Raw genomic sequence first — 14,517 nt, forward strand, 5'->3', positions numbered from 1 at the left:
AAATCAATGTGGAATATTGTGAAAAGGGAAACAGGGCAACTGATAACACAGGAAGACTCTATTTCTATCAAACACAACGAAAAGTTCTTTAACAAGAAGTCAGAAGTAGAGAACATTTTTAATAATCATTTTGAAGTGTTGTAGAGAAAATAGCACCCTCCGATTACCGACCTGTTTACATTCTTTCAGATATACAGCCCACGACCAACTAACAAACTACCTAACAACAGGTAACCAACTAGACGAATATTCAGACAACCTACGAGACGAATACCAATCAGGTTTCTGTAAGCATCACAGCACATCTGCCTTAATAAAGGTAACAGATGGCATGAAGCCTGCCATAGCTGCACAGGAGGCGACCATCATGTGCTTCTGAGTCTTCAGCAAAGCATCTTACGACGTCATCTTCAACATTTTACTTGAAAACCTGGCAACCCAAATATCTCGGAAAGTGCAGTGTAATGGTTTCGCTCATACCTGAGGTGTCGCCAACAATGCCACAAATCCGACACTATACAGTCATAGTGCGTCCCCCTCAGGGAACTGTAGGCCCCATGCCCTCATTCTGGCCTTCCCCTCTCCTCACGTAACGTAACCCAAGATGGGGCCCCGGGAAAAATGGCGGGAAATTCGCTCAGTGTGTGTCGAGCTGCTGGACTGGGAGGAGCACACGTTTCCCTTCCCACCCCTCCCCTCGAATTGGCGGTAAATTGAAATTTTGGCAGGAAATTGAAAATGGTGGGAAATCCAGATTTATTGGCAGAATATCAAAATTTGTGTATTCACCTTGAGGTCTGGAGACCAACTGAACTGTTTCACAACACCTCCACCAGAATACACTGTTTGCTGCCCCATCCCCACTACCCCATTTTCCCTCCCCTCCTCCACTTGTGAGGAAGCATCAGTCTGTGCTGGGCTGCCAGAGGGGATGGATGTCAGTCTTTATTATTTTGTATACAGTGTGGAATATTGTTCATTTTAAAATACGAGCTGCCATTGTTCGAGCACTAGACAGTAACTCCATTAACTTCCATCAATAATTGCTAAATGTGGAGTGGATATCTTCGCTATTAATATGGCACTTGAGAGTTGCTCCTGCCAGTCTAGTCAAAAACACTGTGTGTGATTTCTCTGCCTCGTGATGACTGGGTGTTGTGTGATGTCCTTAGGTTAGTTAGGTTTAAGTAGTTCTAAGTTCTAGGGGACTGATGACCATAGACGTTAAGTCCCATAGTGCTCAGAGCCATTTGAACCACTATGTATGAAACAGAGGTGGAAATAACAATAGAACAGGAAGGTATCAATGACGTGCAGCGGAGGAACTTCCTACCAGTTTTCAAGCGAATAACTGATACTAGAACAAACATAAACAAGAATAATAGTAACAATAACATTGAAACAGTGTCCCTCTCTGCTACCGCACTAGGTTTTTTTTTCCTTATTGTAATTTCGCTCCCCAACTTAGGGTGGGTTTGCAGCGGCACAATACGCCGCTCTTCAGCCAAGAGAGGTACAAAATATAAGCACGTGAGGAAAATAACTTATAATAGAGAATGGTAAAAATTGGTGAAAAAATGAGAATAAAAACAGATGATTATAAAAAGGTAGATTACAAAAACGTAGATGACACACACACACACACACACAGATTACTTTAGGTTGAAGAGAAAGCAAAGAAACACCACCGCAGCAACACAATGAGGTATACCGGCGGCGATGAAACGAAGCACTACTCACATCACTGGAAAAACACTGACACCACGAGAAAAATGATAAGCGTTAAAAATCACTTCATCGAAGAGAAAGGGGACTGGACTAGTAACATCTTGCCTCCTATATACAGGACTCCTGTAGCAACATCATTTGGTAATGAAACACACTTACGCCTATTTACGAGTCGCAAGTCGGATTCTAGCCAACAGAAATATAGGAAATGTATCGTACGACATTTATTACGAGTGTAATGACATTAGCTTACCTGAACAAGGCGAAAAAGAAAACTGACCAGTCATCTCCAGCCATCTCGGTCTAGTCCAGCGCCATCTACCGAGTGAAGAGCCGTCCAGCCCAGAAGCCACCGGTTGCCGGAGGCAAGGCTAATCCGCATCTTCTGTTGCTGCCCGACCCCTCGTGACTCCCACCGCGGCACAGAGCGAGTCAAGCACCAGCACCTGGGGTATATACAGTTATTCCATCCCTGACAAAGATCCCATAGTTTAAAAAATCCGAAACGGGGTCGTCTTTTTGTCAATAGACCTCAAATTTCTCAGGTTAAACGTAGATGCCTTTCGTTTATACGAGTTATTTTCGAAGATACAAGAAATCGGACCATACACGCGTTTCCCCCTATCACCCCTGCCCGTGGTATCTCTGCTCTCCCCTCTCGCTCTCCCACTCCCCTTCCTCCTCCTCCTCTCTTGGCAGGTCCCCGGACTCGCACACGTATAGTGAACATTCGCGCGCCGGAGATCGTCGCCTTTTGTGTCTCGTGTGTGTGACGTCGTATAGTGTTTTTGGTGTCCGCCGTCCCACTCCTACGTTCACTTGTGCCGTCGGACTCATCAGTGTTTTGTGCGCCGTGCCAACGTGTTTTCAGTGTTGTTATCGTCACATGTGAACGACTCCGTGTTTTTTATGTCTCTGTGACCTCTCTCTTTTGCCCGTCACTTTGTTCATTGTCATTCACCATGTTTTATACTCTTGTAAAACGCTATGGCTGAAGAGCGGCGTAGTGTGCCGCTGCCAGCCTACCTGAGTTGTACAGGTTTTAAAATAACAATAAAGTAAAAAAAAAAAAAAAAAACACGCGTTTCCACATCACTAAAATATCGTTAGTCGTGAAAATGCTGTACAACACTGTGGCATAGGATATATTTCCTCTAAGCATTCTCTCATCAGGTAGAAAAATCTGTTCTTATCTGTTCCGTCCGGCATCACAGAGTTAGAACATTAAACTCTATTTTGGCTCATGACGAAGGGCTAAGTGCATCCTCTACGTCTGTCACAGGATGTCTCCTCACTTTTGAACTCTATCAAAGTAAACAAATGTAACGTCACATACGAAGTATCCCAAGGTAGCAGCATAGAAAATTTTTAAGTGTCAGGTTCATGCTACATATCACTTTGTGATTTCGGTAGTGTAGCTGATTTTATTAGTTTTATGAGTTTACGATGATCATGTCTCCTCATGAAGGAGGGAGATTGAAATTCCGTTAAAAGATCTTGTGCCAACGGAAAACACCTCAGCACCCACCGCTACAACTTTCGAATCATATCCATGGTACTCTCGCCCTCGCTTCCACACGCCAGGCAGCACGTCATTGATATCAAAATGACAGGATAATTAATAAATTTGTTCATGAGAGTTCCTTTGCATGGCGAGTAATTTTTCCCTGTAGTCAGATTAGACTCACCAGGTGACTGTTACAGGCGCTTCTATGACATTTCTGGAGGCTTTCCACAGGCTACGGTGGTAAGCGTCGTCAGATAGGGAAGACATTCGAAGCTAATTGCTTTCTGTGTCTTGGTTTCCGTGCTGGTGGAAGTAAATCACTTAGAATTCAGGTATACTGCTCCTGAACCAATCCTGCTGGGACCCGTTGCTTTATGGGGGCAGTAGGATCTTTCACTCTCTTCTCCACCCCGTGAACCCTTCATCTCCAAGTCACATATTAACAGCTGTCATCGGGTTGCGAACCTCCGCCCATGCATCAGGGCTGTACTGCTCTCAGCCGAAAACCCTTCACTCCCCAAGGCGGACAGGTGTTAATGATTCCAGATTCACAAAAGTTTTCCTATTCCTTCTCAGAAGGAGTGGGCGCTTAAAAGTCGCAGGCGTGTATACCAGGATGTTTGAACAATATGTTTTCCCTCATCCCTCCTGCACACCGAAACGTTCTTGGATGTGTTTTCGAAATATCCCGGAGAGGCTGACACATTGAGGAATGATAAAATACCTGTCTACTGACCGCCACATCCCAAACGTGTACGAGTCTGCAGACACAGGTTTCCCTCAGAATACAGCCCTATAAAAGCGTTTCTATCGGCTCCCGCCAAATTAGTGGGCGAGTGATCCGAGAACTCGAATGGGAACCCTTGGAGTGAAAACGACGCTCTTCACGACGAACACTCCTGACAACTGATATTTGAAGCTGACTACCGCCAACATACATTTCGCATATGGAACCATGAAGATAAGATATGAGAAATTACGCTTATGGGGAGACATATAGGTAGTTTTTTTTTCCCCCGCTGTAAGGAAAGGGAATGACTAGTAGTGGTACAGGATATCCTCTGCCACACACTGTATGATGGCTTGAAAAGTTAGCATATAGATGCAGTTTAGTCTACCTATTACGATGTCAGTCCGTCCATTTATAGACAAACAAAACTCACAGAAGAAAGTTTTCTCTTATTTATTGAGAAAACAAAAGACGAAACTTCAACTGCTGATTGTATCTCTACAGAAACTTTCGTATTAGAGCCTTTTTTCTCATGGAAGTAACTTAGCGAGACGAATGTGAGTGGCTGTAATATGGTGGCCCACAATACATAGAAAACCGCTGTAGAGCTTACCTCTCAACTGCCCTTTTGTCACAGTATTGCTTACCTGCCGTATTCTCACGAATCTCCCAGTCTTCGATATATGGCTTTTGAACCCATCAGTTTCGACGAATCAGAGACGTCCCCCGCCACGTTACAGTGATAATTCTCTCGAAATACCATCACGCTACGACAGCACAGTTCCATTAGTCAGAAGACCGCCTGATCCTCCTCCCGTCACTGACTGGGTAGAGAGCTATCACAAGGAGAAAAGTAGCTAACGTACAGGAGGAGTATACATGGACTGTACAAAAAAGTTCAGCAGCATTACATCTACAATTCGTTGATTTCGAATGACTGATTACACTGAAGAGCCAAAGAAACAGGTACGCCTGCCTGATATCGCATAGGACCCCCGAGAGCACGCAGAAGTGCAGAAGTGCCGGAGATCGACGTTGCATGGACTCGACTAAAGTCTGAAGTAGTGCTGGAGAGAACTGACACCATGAATCCTGCATGGCCGTCCACAAACCCGTAAGAGTACGAAGGGGTGGAGATCTCTTCTGAACAGCACGTTGCAAGGCATCTCAGATATGCTCAATAATGTTCATGTCTGGCGAGTTTGTTGGCTTTGTTTAAACTCAGAAGAGTGTTCCTGGAGACACTCTGTAGGAATTCTGGCAGTGTGGGTTGTCGCATTGATCTGCTGGAATTGCCCAAATCCGTCAGAATGCACAATGGACATGAATGGGTAGAATTTGAATTATATTAATACCTTCAGTTGCTGACGGGCGTTGATATATATCAACGGGGACAGGTGAAAATGTGTGCCTTGACCGGGACTCGAACCCGGGATCTCCTGCTTACAAGACAGACGCTCTATCCATCTGAGCCACCAAGGGCACAGAGAATAGTTCGACTGCATGGACTATCTCGCTCCCGGCTGCCGCGAGACCCACATTCTCACGTTGTATGTCCACACACTACATTCGTAGTGTCCCACCCCAACACACTCATTACCCGTGGAAGGAATTCTTTCCAAATACCCTAAGAGTTCGGGAAATATGTGTGCATCCGCACAGAAGGTCATGGCCGGTGTTGCCAGAACTACGTACAGACACCATATCCATATAATGTATATGAATGGGTGGAGGTGATCAAACAGGATGATTACGTACATGTCCCCTCTCAGAGTCGTATCTAGACGTATCAGGGGCCCCATATTACTCTAGCTGCACACGCCCCACACCATTACGGAGTCTCCACTTCCTGACATGCTGGGTCCATGGATTCATGAGATTGTCTCCATAGCCTTACATGTCCATCCACTTGATACAATTTGAAACGACACTCGTCCAACCAGGCAACATGTTTCCAGTCATCAACAGCCCAATGTCCATGTTGACGAACCCAGGTGAGGCGTAAAGATTTGTGTCTTCCAGTCATCAAGGGTACACAACTGGACCTTCGGCACCGAAAGCCGATATCGATGATGTTTCGTTGAATGTTTCGCACGCTGACACTTGTTGATGGTCCAGCAATGAAATCTGCAGAAATTTGCTGAAGGGTTGCATTTCTGTAACGTTGAACGATTCTCTTCAGTCGTCGTTGGGCCCGTTCTAGCAGGATCTTTTTCCGGCCGTAGTGATGTCGGATATTTGATGTTTTACTGGATACCTGATATTCACGGAACGCTTGTGAAATGGTCGTAAGGGAAAATTCCCACTTTATTGCTACCTCGGAGGTGCTGTGTCCCATAACTCGTGCGTCGACTGTAACACCACGTCCAGTCTCACTTAAATCCTGATAACCTGCCATTGTAGCAGCAGTGGCCGATATAACAACTGCACTAGACATTTGTTTTGCTATCTAGGCGTTTCCGACCGCAGTGTCATATTCTGCCTGTTCACATACCTCTGTATTTCAATAGAGATGCCTATACCAGTTTCTTTGGCGCTTCAGCGTGTAAATATTCCTCCTTTACATGACGTAATCTCCTTTATCGCAATTCTATGACTACCAAACTAGAAATACGACGGTGGAATGGCGTCCGAGTGGTTGTTGACAGCACAGTGTCTTTCTCTCTCTCTCTCTCTCTCTCTCCAAGTTAATTTTGTAACACACAACTGAATAAAACTACGAACTACAAAAACTTCGCTAACTTCACCTGGTAGAGAACTCACTAACATTTTACCACGTCTCTCTCTTCCAATGTATCCGGAAACAAATAGTTTGTGCTTGTTGACATCGACCATACGTGCTGATCCAATTAAATATGCATTTATCAGTCCACTGTAGAAGGCGACCAGCGATTAACGTCGCTTCCACAGACTTGTGTAAAGTTTTGTCGCCTGCACTGGAGGAAGACCATGACCTGGCAGGTTAGACGACAGCGCTAGGCGCTGCTTCCTGGACTGGGGTAGGCGCGTCGGCCCCGGATCGAATCTGCCCGGCGGATTAACGACGAGGGCCGGTGTGCTGGCCAGCCTGGATGTGTTTTTAAGGCGGTTTTCCACATCCTACTAGGTGAATACCAGGCAGGTCCCCAGTTCCTGCCTCAGATTTACGGCTCGCAGACATCTGAACACATTCGTGCTATTCCATGCCTTACACAACACACAGACAGCTGGGGTACACTAATTTCAACCTGGGGGGTATGGGGTGGTGGAAGGAAGGGCATCCGGCCACCCCTTAACATTAATCTTGCCAAATCCATTCCTAACCATTTCAACCCTGCGAAACTGCGGAATAAAGACACCAGCGAAAGAAACAAATGAAGAACTGGAAGAGGACCATATCGACTATCTGTCACAAGGAAAGGCTTCTTATGTTGTTGTTTCATAAGCAGATCGATTCATTGTTTTTTGATGTAACACATCGAAGAGGTGTATGATTATACCTATGAGTTCCTCTCCGATGAAAATGGAAATGAAATGAGCGTATGGCATCGTTGGCCGGGAGCCCCCATCCAGGGAAGTTCGACCACAAGTGCAAGTCTTATTTCAGTCGACACCACATTGGGCGAATTGCGGGCCGGTTATCAGGATAAGATGATGATCAGGACAACACAACACCCAGTCCCCGAGCGGAGAAAATCACCAACCCGGCCGGGAATCGAACCCGAGCCTGCTTGCATGGGAGACGAGCACGTTACCACTCACTAAGCAGGCGGACTTCTCTCCAATAAACTACAGTGACAAACTGTAAGGCGATTAAACAATCACCTAGCACACCAAAGAAATATCGATTCTTTGTAACACAAATAATACATAGCTTTCCGGAGGTATATGACGCCAGCTGTTTACAAAGTTCAAGTATGATTACGATTCTGAAATTGTGATACGTTCACAGCAGTCCTATAAAATGATCGTCGACAACCGGAAATGCATACAAAGAAACAGTGATATTTCACGAGGAAATAAATACCACGATCAGTAGCCAGACTAGATGTAACAGTTATCGCAGTTTACTACTGCCCCTTGTAACCGTCCTCTTGCACACGGAAGTCACGGTCTGATGTTAGGTTGTATCGGTCATACGCGGGATAATATTGCTGGTTCGCTTTGACACCATGCCTCTAGAATGTCTCTGTATATACAGGGTGTCTCATCTAACTTTCCCACCTCAAATATCTGTGGAACAACAATAGATATTCAAAAACGGTTTTCACCTTCATGAACTTACGGCTGGGGCTTTGGAAACCAAATAATATGCTAAATTTTAAAACGTAAACAAATACTATTTTCAACACAAACTTGTGTATTTTTAAATGGACACCCCATATTATATCGTATGCAATCAATAGCATGACAAATCAGAAAAATAATGGTGTTGGTTGCATCGCAATACGTCAATTACATCACGAGAAATTGTGAAGCGAAATTGACGCTTGAAGTAAATGAAACACACAGCTAGCGTACGACCTGAGACTCAAGCGTGCACCTCACGCTGCCGGTAATCGTGATGTGATTGACGTACTACATCAGTGGAGTGTTAATGTATGGTGTGGTATTGTATCACAACACAGCATTGGCCCATATTTCACTGACGACACTCCTAAATGGGGATACTTCAGCTCCTTCTTGAGCTGTACCTTACTTGAACTGGTCCACCTCTTAATGTGTTTTCTTGTGGCTTGTTACATTTGCCGTCATATAGTCGATATGCCGGCCTTCAGTAATGAAGAAAAACTAGATATTATTGAACAGTATCGTCTTCATCTTTGCCTAGTTGTGGTGTGTCGTCTTCCGGAGCCTTGGCTTTGCTCTGTCGCGATTGATCCGTTTGCTTTTAAATTTCTGAGGCGCTGCGTTCTAGAGAGAGTCCTGCAGACGACGAGAGTATCGAGTGCTGCTGCCAGAGTGAGACGGGGAGTTTAGTTTCCGGTTGTGTGGCAGCGCAATGTTGCGGGAAAGGTGGTGTAACTTCCTGTGAACGCACGTGATTGCTACGAGCGTGTGTACTCGGGGCGGCGGCAGTCGTTCTGGTCGGGCTGTGTGATGAGGAAGCTCGGCGTGGCAACTGTTGACGCGGCGTGTCCGCGTTGCTATGGCGGAACTGGGGCGATTGACATAACTCGAGTTGGTGCTGGTAGCAACCTGACGCCGAATGCTTGTCTGCCTTTTGGACGGTAACGGTGAGAATTTCTTGACTTCATGTGTCTCACTCAATTTCTGCCCGTGTCGTCGGGCGCGTTTTGCTCTAAGGTCGTGTGCCATTGTGTGTCGCAGTTTTAGTAGGCTCAGGCGTGCCCGAAATCCCGATTCAATGATCTGCTGTTACATTGTCAAGTGTAACTATCACTAGAAAGGAGTGTCAACACTCTGTGCCTTAATAACTGAACCTAAAATATTATCTGTGGTCGAAATTTTATTCTGACCCAAGTGCAATAACGATCTTGTATTTTACAATTTGTTGAGTGGTATTATTATTTAGTACTGGCCGTCACATTTACTAAGTCGAAGATTTACGAAGGCCAGTGGGCGTCATTAACAGTTCCTGCCTACATAGGCGTTATATTTTGAATCACGTGTTTCAATGTTTAGTAATTATGTGTTATAGAGAGGAGCTGTCATGCCCTATGTGGACGATTCGCCACGTTGGTGAAGTTCTAGTTGTTCTGCTGGTCTGTGCCATATTGCTAAAGCAGACAGTCCTAGCACAGCTGATTGTAAATTTTTCCTAGTGGTGTGGAGCACGGGCTGGATTTGAGCGCTAACTCACTAACTTCAACCATTCTCAAATATTTATTACTACTGATATTCAGGCCCTTCAGGCCGTGTTGCGACGTCACTCCCCCTTTTTGGTTATTAATTTTATCTTGTTACCTTTTAATTTTATCTTGTTAGCTTGTTTCATTAAAAAAACCTTTGGTATATGAATTTGTCTTTTGGTCTTTATTGCTCCTGTGGACGAAGTAAATTAACTGTTGGTTTTGCATTCTTGTAGCATTATCAAAACAGCATTTGTGGTTATATTTGATTGGCCCGTCTGGCTGAATGATTAAAGTCATTCCTTTCAGTAACTTATTGTATTGGTCAATAATTAATCAAAAGTGTTTCGTCCTTCAGACCATGATTATCTCCTTATGTTGAACCTTAAGGTTGTCATTCTGACATTGCAGTTGTGAATGTTCAGCGGCCCTTCAGGCCTGGAGTTTAAAAATTTTTACTATGTTTGTATATATATATATATATATATATATATATATATATATATATATATATCTAGGGTATTAGAAAAAGGTACGGCCAAACTTTCAGGAAACATTCCTCACACACAAAGAAAGAAAATATTTTATGTGGACATGTGTACGGAAACGCTTACTTTCCATGTTAGAGCTCATTTGATTACTTCTCTTCAAATCACATTAATCATGGAATGGAAACACACAGCAACAGAACGTACCAGCGTGACTTCAAACACTTCGTTACAGGAAATGTGCAAAATGTCCTCCGTTAGCGAGGATACATGCATCCACCGTCCGTCGCATGGAATCCCGGATGCGCTGATGCAGCCCTGGCGAATGGCGTATTGTGTCACAGCCGTCCACAATACGAGCACGAAGAGTCTCTACATTTGGTACCGGGGTTGCGTAGACAAGAGCTTTCAAATGCCCCCATAAATGAAAGACAAGAGGGTTGAGGTCAGGAGAGCTTGGAGGCCATGGAAATGGTCCGCCTCTACCAATCCATCGGTCACCGAATCTGTTGTTGACAAGCGTACGAACGCGTCGACTGAAATGTGCAGGAACTGCATCGTGCATGAACCACATGTTGTGTCGTACTTGTAAAGGCACATGTTCTAGCAGCACAGGTAGAGTATCTCGTATGAAATCATGATAGCGTGCTCGATTGAGCGTAGGTGGAAGAACATGGGGCCCAATCAAGATATCACCAACAATGCCTGCCCAAACGTTCACAGAAAATCTGCATTGATGACGTGATTGCACAATTGCGTGCGGATTCTCGTCAGCCCACACATGTTGATTGTGAAAATTTACAATTTGATCACGTTGGAATGAAGCCTCATCCGTAAAGAGAACATTTGCACTTAAATGAGGATTGACACATTGTTGGATGAACCATTCGCAGAATTGTACCCGTGGAGGCCAATCAGCTGCTGATAGTGCCTGCACACGCTGTACATGGTATGGAAACAACTGGTTCTCCCGTAGCACTCTCCATACAGTGATGTGGTCAACGTTACTTTGTACAGCAGCAACTTCTCTCACGCTGACATTAGGGTTATCGTCAAGTGCACGAAGAATTGCCTCGTCCATTGCAGGTGTCCTCGTCGTTCTAGGTCTTCCCCAGTCGCGAGTCATAGGCTGGAATGTTCCGTGCTCCCTAAGACGCCAATCAATTGCTTCGAACGTCTTCCTGTCGGGACACCTTCGTTCTGGAAATCTGTCTCGATACAAACGTACCGCGCCTCGACTATTGCCCCGTGCTAATCCATACATCAAATGGGCATCTGCCAACTCCGCATTTGTAAACATTGCACTGACTTCAAAACCACGTTCGTGATGAACACTAGCCTGTTGATGCTACGTACTGATGTGCTTGATGCTAGTACTGTAGAGCAATGAGTCGCATGTCAACACAAGCACCGAAGTCAACATTACCTTCCTTCAATTGGGCCAACTGGCGGTGAATCGAGGAAGTACAGTACATACTGACGAAACTAAAATGAGCTCTAACATGGAAATTAAGCGTTTTCGGACACATGTCCACATAACATCTTTTCTTTATTTGTGTGTGAGGAATGTTTCCTGAAAGTTTGGCCGTACCTTTTTGTAACACCCTGTATATATGTACCAGTGAACAAGTGTTTTTTTAATGTGTAATAAAATTAAACTGTGTTTGAAACTGTAACCTCATTTGGGTCTACACTTTCACTCCCCGCAACCTTTGAGCTCTGCTTACCTTACGTTTTGGTTAAGTTTTCCCATACCACGACGTATCAATTATTTAAATTTATGGCGAATTTCACAGAAATGCAACCGCAGCTGTGACACTGTATACTGAACGCTACCCAGATCGGCGGTGTCCGTCACGTCGAACCATTGGCAACATCTGCAAGACACTCAGGGAAACAGGAAGTTGGGCTCCCACAAAACGTCGAAGTAAAACGCCAGCGACTGGCAATGGAAACGAAATTGCTGTTCTGGCTGCTGTAGCGCACAACCCTCAGGTGGGTGTACGAGAAATTGCACGAGGAGTAGGGATAAGCCACAGTAGTGTGTGCAGAATCTTGCATCGGCATGTGTTTCATCCGTTCCATATCTCACTGCACCAAGAACTTTACGGGAATGACTTTGAATCCCGCATTGCATTCTGTCGTTTTGCATTTCAGCAGTTGCAAGGTACTCCAGTATTCCTAAGCAATATATTGTTTACGGACGGGGCTTCATTTACAAATCACGGTAATGTGAATCTGGGGAACATGCACTACTGGTCCGGGCAGAATCCCCACTGGATTCGCCAAGTTGCTCATCAACGACAGTGAAGTGTCAGTGTTTGGTGCTGTATCATTGCTAACCGAATTGTAGGTCCCTATTGTTACCGTGGAACATTAAATGGACCGCGATATGCATCAGTTCTTCAACACACACTAGTGCTCCTCATGGACGATCTAGGATCGGAAACTTGTCTATCAATGTGATTCCAACATGATGGATGTCCCGCACACAATTCAAAAATTGCTAGCGACGTTCTAGATGCGACATTTACAAATAGGTGGATGGGCCGGGGAGGTACTGTACGATGGCCAGCACGGTCCCCCGACTTGACGCCAATAGACTTCTTTCTCTGGGGAGTGTATCAAGAACCCCAACGACAGTAGAGGATATGTAACATCGTATTACTGCGGTGTGTGCTGCAATACCTGTAGAAACTCTACTACCTGTGCAACACTCTCTCGTTACCCGTCTGCAAACATGTATTGGTGCAAACGAAGGGGACTTCAAACATATGTTGACGTGACACAGTTTCATTGGTCAAGATGTGGGTTTATTTTCTATGGTGGATGTAATGCACGACAATACAGTTTCTGTGGGCGACAGGGCACTAGCAAATGTGTTTAGCAAAGTGAATTCAAGTGCGTTATCTCTAGTTGTAGCTCTAGTTGTCATTTCGCTAGAATAAACATACATTTACAATTTAAAAAACTTAACTTTGCGTTGGACTTGTTACTTATTTGTTTTTGTGGATTGTGCATACCTTCCCATTGTGTGAGCCCCGGACAAAGGCAGCGTGAGGTGCACGCTTGAGTCTCAGGACGCGCGCTAGCTGTGCGCTTCACGTATTTGAAGCGTCAACTTCGCTTCGCTATTTTCCGAGATGTAATTGACGTATTGCGATGCAACCAAAACCATTATTTTTGCTATTTTTCGTGCTATTGATTGCATACGAAATAATACGGGGTGTTCATTTCAAAATACACAAGTTTGTATTGAAAATAGTATACGTTTACGTTTTAAAATTTTGCATACTATTTGGTTTCCTAAGATCCTGCCGTACGTTCATTCTGGTGAAATTAGTTTTGAATAACTATTGTTGTTCCAGAGATATTTGAGGTGGCAGAATTTGGTGAGACACGCTGTATATGTTATGAGCTTTTCAGTTGAGTACATAAGGCATCTATCTGACAGTAATCTATCCAGATTAACCATGATGCTATGAGTGATACTACTGTTTTGCCTGCAACGCCAAATTTATAAACAGAAACTCTTGGGTTAGCCCTCCACGTAATATAGAGTTCTGGCGAACTGTTGTGTGGTATGCGATACTTGTAGTTTCACCTCCTCTCATTGAATAGGACAATGGATCTCTTTTTTGTCATTGTGGGCAATTTTGATTAACGATCACAGAAATTTTATAATTTATACTACAATTTTGTAATTATTACCGCATATACCATATGTACTTACGCCATTAGCTAAGTATCTGAATATGTTGTTTTATTTTTTTCAGCCTTTACTCTAGGTGTCTCAGGCTGAACTTGAAAGGAATGAATGTTACTACTGTGGTAATATATGTCCTTACACTCTACACCCATGCTCTGCGACCGCCTTATCCTGAGCTTCCACTTCTTAGTGCTGTGAGAGAAAGATAGCACCTCAATGACGATTAGAATCTTGCTGCCTCAGCGGAGTGTAATATTTACATGTATGATGTGCTGTAGTTCTTAAAACACGAGCAAGCTCGTCGCTTTTCATAACATAAGCAGGCTTGCACTGCACTTCGTGCACATGTAATGAATAGCTATTTCTATGTTGCCAAGGTAAACATGTATGATCAACAACACAGTTTAATCCCAGTTTAATGAAACGACGATAAAATAGGCTTACATTATGTGAACTAAATCACTGTTTAATTAAACAATAATAAAATAAACTTCGTTCTGGCTCCATGTTCAAGTGTTACCCAGAGTAACAATTCACTCGCTGCATTAAACAGCACTGTTCCA

General features: G+C 44.2%; 1 non-coding gene across 1 annotated transcript; it reads right to left on the reverse strand.

Annotated features, from left to right (window-relative positions):
- Positions 1 to 5,373: 5,373 nt before the first annotated feature.
- Trnat-ugu (transfer RNA threonine (anticodon UGU)) lies at positions 5,374 to 5,448 on the reverse strand. The gene has a single exon. It is a non-coding gene; the product is annotated as a tRNA-Thr (tRNA).
- Between the last annotated feature and the right edge of the window lie 9,069 nt (positions 5,449 to 14,517).

The sequence above is a fragment of the Schistocerca serialis genome, chromosome 1 (genome assembly GCF_023864345.2).
Source record: "Schistocerca serialis cubense isolate TAMUIC-IGC-003099 chromosome 1, iqSchSeri2.2, whole genome shotgun sequence".
NCBI classification, from domain to species: domain Eukaryota; kingdom Metazoa; phylum Arthropoda; class Insecta; order Orthoptera; family Acrididae; genus Schistocerca; species Schistocerca serialis.